Raw genomic sequence first — 6,390 nt, 5'->3', positions numbered from 1 at the left:
TTTTTTTTTTTTTTTTTTTTTTTTTTTTGAGACAGAGGGAGACAGAGTGTGAGTGGGGGAAGGGCAGAGAGAGAGAGAGAGACACACACAGAATCTGAAGCAGGCTCCAGGCTCCGAGCTGGCGGCACAGAGCCTGATGCAGGGCTCAAACTCACAAACTGTGGGATCGTGACCTGAGCCGAAGTCGGACGCTTAACTGACTGAGCCACCCAGGCGCCCCTTTTAGTTGTATTTCTGACATCGAGCCCCAGATTGAGAACCAGGTGGGTTTTTTTATTTTCCCAAAATGTCCTAAATGGTTTTTTGACTACCATTTTTGATTTTCCCAAAATGGCCATTTGGTGATATCCGGAAGAATATACATACCTCAAGCTCGAAGAACATATGCAGGCTCCAAAGGCAAGAATCAATACCCAAGTGCAAAAATGCCCAGAGGTGGGGAAATTTTATTCATTTGCATAACTAGTTGCCTCACTTGCAACCAGCATAACCTTCAAATATCTGTAAAGGTGTGGTAAAGACATTACACATTGCTGGGTCCCTATGAATTGGATTTTCAGTGCTTCTTGACTACGTCTTCATAAGCATGTGTATTTTCAGAGTAGGTGAAGTCATTCCCTGTCACAAAGCACTCCCTTATCCTGTCAAAGACATCAGGACAGTATGTCATTCTTTCCAACCTGGAGAATGATGTCAGCTCACTCCACAGACAGAGGCTCACTTTATTGAACTGTTTTTTTGTTGTTGTTGTTTTGTTTTAATTTTTTTACGTTTATTTATTGTTGAGAGACAGAGAGAGACAAAGCATGAGCGGGGAAGGGACAGAGAGAGAGGGAGACACAGAATCCGAAGCAGGCTCCAGGCTCTGAGCTGTCAGCACAGAGCCTGATGTGGGGCTCGAACTCAGAACCACAAGATCATGACCTGAGCTGAAGTCAGTCGCTCAACCAACTGAGCCACCCAGGCGCCCCTATTGAACTGTTCTTTTGCCTTATCAGGCTGGTTTCTGGGGCCATTTACCAGTTTTACTATTCATATCTGTATCTACATTTCCCAAACACAGAAATGTGAAACACATTGATACAAGTGTCAAAACCAAATTGGCTAATCTAGTGAGTGAAACTGAAACGTTTTGGTCTCTTTCCTCTTTACTCATGAGAATTCATTCCTCTGCGCAAAGCAAACAAACAAAAAATACCACTGAATCCTTATGAAATAGCTCCTGGAAGGCCTCTGCATTTTCATGTTATATCCCCATGAAAGGACACTACTTGGGGTGACAATACATCCTAGTTTTCCCAGCACAGTCCTCGTTTATGCTGTTGCCTGTGATGGTTAATTTTATGTGCCATTTTGCCGGGGCCACGGGAGGCCAAGATAGGTGGTTAACCATTATTTTGAGTGTGTCTGTAAGGGTGTATGTCTAGATGAGATTAAGATTTGAGTCTGGGGGCGCCTGGGTGGCACAGTCGGTTAAGCATCCGACTTCAGCCAGGTCACGATCTCGCGGTCCGTGAGTCCGAGCCCCACGTCAGGCTCTGGGCTGATGGCTCAGAGCCTGGAGCCTGGTTCCAATTCTGTGTCTCCCTCTCTGTCTGCCCCTCCCCCGTTCATGCTCTGTCTCTCTCTGTCCCAAAAAATAAATAAACGTTGAAAAAAAAAAAAAAACGATTTGAGTCTGAAGACTGAGTATAGCAGACTGCTCTCCCCTCTGTGGGCGGGCCCCATCCAATCAGTTGAAGGCCTCAATCCAGCAAAAAGGCGACTGAGGCAGAATTTTCTCTTTTAGTCTTTTCCTGCCCTCCTCACACTAGCTCTCCTAGATCTCAGGCCTTTGGATTCGAACTAGAACTACACCATCTGATCCTGGGTTCCCAGCTTGCTGACTGCAGATTTGGGATTTCTCAACCTCCATAACCGTGGAAGCCAAGTTCTTACAATAATTAATTAATTAATTATTAATAAACAAATAAATATCCTATTAGTTGTGTTTCTCTGGAAAACCTTGACTAATGCATTATTCCAGTGTAATTATTTATAACCCCTCCCCCCATTTCACTCTCAAAAGTGTTCCAGTTTGGAAGATAGATTATATGGCTACCCTAACTCTCAGCCGTCACAGTCTGATATGATCAGCACAGCCTGCTCTAGCACAGACAGCGTCCCCCTGAGCTACGGAGGATGCAAGACAGGACATCTCATTTTAGGCCCAGCTTGCCCCTTGCTGGCCAAAGCCCGGCGTCTTAACTTCCCTCATCACAGGCAAACTGGAGCCCGTGACTGCACACGGGACTGAGAGGAGACAACCAGAGCTGCCTTGGGATATGGATGGAAGCAGAGAGTGGGACTCAAAAGGGAGAGGCTCACTGCTGTCATCTGAGTGGTTGTGCAGGAAACCACAGGCCCAATCAGCCTGGGATCCAAGCGGTCTGAACACGAATCCTCCTCCTGCCTTTACCAGGACTTATCTGCAACTTGTTCCAACTTTCTAGGCTCTGTTTCTTGATCTTCTAGAGTAGGGTCAATAGCAGAAAGACAGAAAAGCATAGTATTGGTTAGATGTCCCTGAGGCCATAGAGTAATTAAGCTTTTGACCTCCAGAGCCAGACTGGCTTTGAATCACAGCTCTGTCACCTACTAGCTAGGATCCGGGAGAGTTACGGAATCTCTCCAGGCTTGAGTTTCCGTATCTGTAAAATGGGGATGGTGATGATAATTGTGTCTGCCTTATAAGATTTGGCAGAGGAAGAGGGGAGGTGAGAATGTGGGGTTAGAGTTTAATGGGGACAGAGTTTCAGTTTTGCCAGATGAAAATGTTCTGGAGATGGAAGGTGGTGACGGCTACATAACGTGTGAATATAGTTAATGCCTTGGAACTGTACACTTAAAAATGGCTAAGGGGCGCCTGGGTGGTTCAGTCAGTTGAGCATCCGGCTTCGGCTCAGGTCATGATCTCATGGTCTGTGAGTTCTAGCCCCGCGTCGGGCTCTGTGCTGACAGCCCAGAGCCTGGAGCCTGCTTCAGATTCTGTGTCCCCGTCTCTCTCTGCCTCCCCCGCTCATGCTCTGCCTCTCTCTGTCTCAGAAATAATAAACATTATTTTTAAAAAAATGGCTAAGATGGGGGGCACCTGGATGGTTCAGTCGGTTAAGCGTCTAACTCTTGGTTTCAGCTCAGGTCATGATCTCACAGTTTATGAGTTCGAACCCCCAGTGGGGCTCTGCATCAACAGTGGGATTCTCTCTCTCCCTGTCTCTCTCTCTGCCCCTCCCCTGCTTGCACTAAGTAAATAAATAAATAATGGTTAAGATGGTCAATCCTGTGTTATGCATATTTTACCACAATTAAAAATAATTTATGAAAGCTTAGAGCATGAAAGCATAATGTAAGTGAACTAAGTCAGAGAAAGAAAAATACCATATGATCTCACTCATGTCTGGAACTTAAGAAACAGAGCAAATGGACAAAGGGAAAAAGAGAGAGAGAGAGAGAGAGAGAAACCAAAAAACAGACTCTTAACTATAGAGGACAAACTGATAGTGGCCAGAGGTGAGGTCAGTGGGACAGTGGTGGAAATAGGGGATGGAGATTGAAAAGTACACTTGTCATGATGAAAAATAAAATGAAATGAAATGAAAAAATTATAAAACCTTTTTTGAAAAAAGATTTAGGAGAGGAATACTGAGCTCATTTCTGAACCACCCCTGGAAGAGTGCCTGTCACCCATGAGCCTTCCCTGAGGACTTGCTGTGCATATCGTGAGCTGGGTGACATGGAAAAACTTAGCTTGACTCCTGGACTTCAATCCCCTTACCCACAAACTGAAGTCATGGCAAGAATTAGAAATAAAGCAGGTAGGGGCGCCTGGGTGGTGCAGTCGGTTAAGCGTCCGACTTCAGCCAGGTCACGATCTCGCGGTCTGTGAGTTCGAGCCCCGCGTCGGGCTCTGGGCTGATGGCTCAGAGCCTGGAGCCTGTTTCCGATTCTGTGTCTCCCTCTCTCTCTGCCCCTCCCCCGTTCATGCTCTGTCTCTCTCTGTCCCAAAAATAAACGTTGAAAAAAAAAAAAAAAGAAAGAAAGCAGGTACAACTGTTTGACATTCAGTCCTATCCTTAATAAATGGTAATAGCTGTTAGCTCAGAAACCACTGGGGTATGAAGCTGACTAGGGCTGGGGGTAACCCGCCCTGCAGACAAGAGGGAAGGCGGTTTTCCCAGACATCCTCTAAGTTGGAGCAGGATCTTGGTTCCAAAGCAAACCTGAGGGGCAGAAACATTGCAACAATGCAAAGGGGAAGAGACAGAAACCTTGTCAATTTCCCTCCACTGGTAAAAACTGACCTCCAGGCAGGGGTCGCAGGGTGAGGGGGTGAATTACACTGTCTTTGAAGAGTGTGTCTAGATTTAACAAGATGCACGTATCACGGAGCATGTATCAGGAGTGTATCAGGAGCGTGTTCCTGGCCAGAACACACGCACCGCGGGTCTTTCAATGAATGGTCCCCTCCCTGAGCCTGCCCCTCCATCTGGGATGCACAGATGGGACCTCCTCTATCTCACAGACCAGAGTTGCTGGTATTTGTCAGATACTCTGAAATCTTCCCAAATAGGGCTTCCTCAAATGAAGGGAAGGTGCGGGAGTGGGATGAGCTTGGCTCTGGGCATGATTGGGAAAGTCAAACACCATCTCTGCGGCGAGGGCTGGAGGGGGAAGAAGGCGCATGCCTGACTAGAGCCCCCAGTCATAGTCTCTGCACCTCTGAAATGCTTCTCCCAGCAGAGCACTGCTCTTCCAGCTTCTCTGAAGCAGGGTTCAGTTTCCTGATATGAAAGACTTCCTTTTTTTCTTGAAAGGTTGTCACCAGCTGGATACCTCCTAGAAAGGAAGGAAAGCAAATTATTTGGAATCTGAGATCGAAGGGGACCTAGCCTAATTAATATCCACTCCCCCACTTCCACTATACAATGAAATTACTTTTAATAATGGTCATGTAATATCCAGTAGTAATCTGGATTCAGTCTATAGTTTCAAATCACACAACTTTGAGGACAAAAACATTTCAATTTAACATTATTCAAATTTAGTAACCTATTTCATGGATGAACAAAATTTCCCTTGCCACTAGGAGATATTAGATCTCACATTTTTCTCTCTGTTTTACTGTTAAAAATTCTTTTTTATTGAGATGCAACTGACATATAACATTGTATTAGCTTTAGTTACACAACATAGTTTGATATACTAGGAAACGGTCAGAACAGTAAGTTTAGTTAACATTCATCACCTCACACAGTCACAATTTTTTTTCTTGTGATGAGAACTTTTAAGATCGACTTTCTTGGCAACTTTTAAATGTACAACACAGTATTCTTAACTACTATCACCATGCCGTATGTTACATCCTGTGACTTATTTACCCTTTAGCTGGAACTGTTTCAAATTTTTTTTTTAACGTTTTATTTATTTTTGAGACAGGGAGAGACAGAGCATGAACAGGGGAGGGTCAGAGAGAGGGAGACACAGAATCTGAAACAGTCTCCAGGCTCTGAGCTGTCAGCACAGAGCCTGACGTGGGGCTCGAACTCACGGACCACGAGATCATGACCTGAGCCAAAGTTGGCCGCTTAACTGACTGAGCCACCCAGGCACCCCTGTTTCAAATTTTTAACTCAAACAAAAACTCCCAAGTTTGTATCACATAGAATGTTAAAAGTGAAACATCTCAAGGCCTATTCTTCATCCTTACAATCACTGTGTTACCACGGTTTATTTTGAATCTATCATTTTTTAGTTTTTTATAAATGTTTACTTATTTTTGAGAGAGTACAGGCAGGGGAGGGGCAGAGAGAGAGGGTGACAGAAGATCTGAAGCACGCTCTGATGTGGGGCATGAGCTCACAAACTGTGAGATCCTGACCAGAGCCGAAGTCTGACGCTCACCCAACAGAGCCACCCAGGCGCCCCTATTATTTTTTTATTTGTTTTTTAAGTAGTCTGTACACCCGATGTGGGGCTTGAATTCATAACTGGGAGGTCAAGAGTCACGTGCTATACTGACTGAGCCAGGCAAGCACCCCTTGAGTCTACTATTTAAGCAGGGTGGTTGGAGACCGTCGCTTTACAGACCCTTGCCATGTTTCTGAACATGAAATGTACAATTCTGAACAAGAAATGTACAAAAGAAGGAAAATGCAGAGAGCTGGGTCCATGTGGCAGGAACTTCTGCACAACTGGGAGTTCTCTGCATTAGCTTCCAGACAGAATGCAATTGCTGATGGATAAATAGGAAAATGTAGTGCAGGAATGCAACCAATCCCAGAGAAGCTTGTGGGAGCCCTGGGAGAGAGTTCTCATTTCGTTGTGAAGGGCAGGACATGTTGGAATAGGTTC

The sequence above is a fragment of the Herpailurus yagouaroundi genome, unplaced genomic scaffold, assembly GCF_014898765.1.
Source record: "Herpailurus yagouaroundi ecotype Mexico unplaced genomic scaffold, PumYag 28, whole genome shotgun sequence".
Lineage (NCBI taxonomy): Eukaryota > Metazoa > Chordata > Mammalia > Carnivora > Felidae > Herpailurus > Herpailurus yagouaroundi.
Note: the sequence above shows the minus strand (reverse complement) of the source record.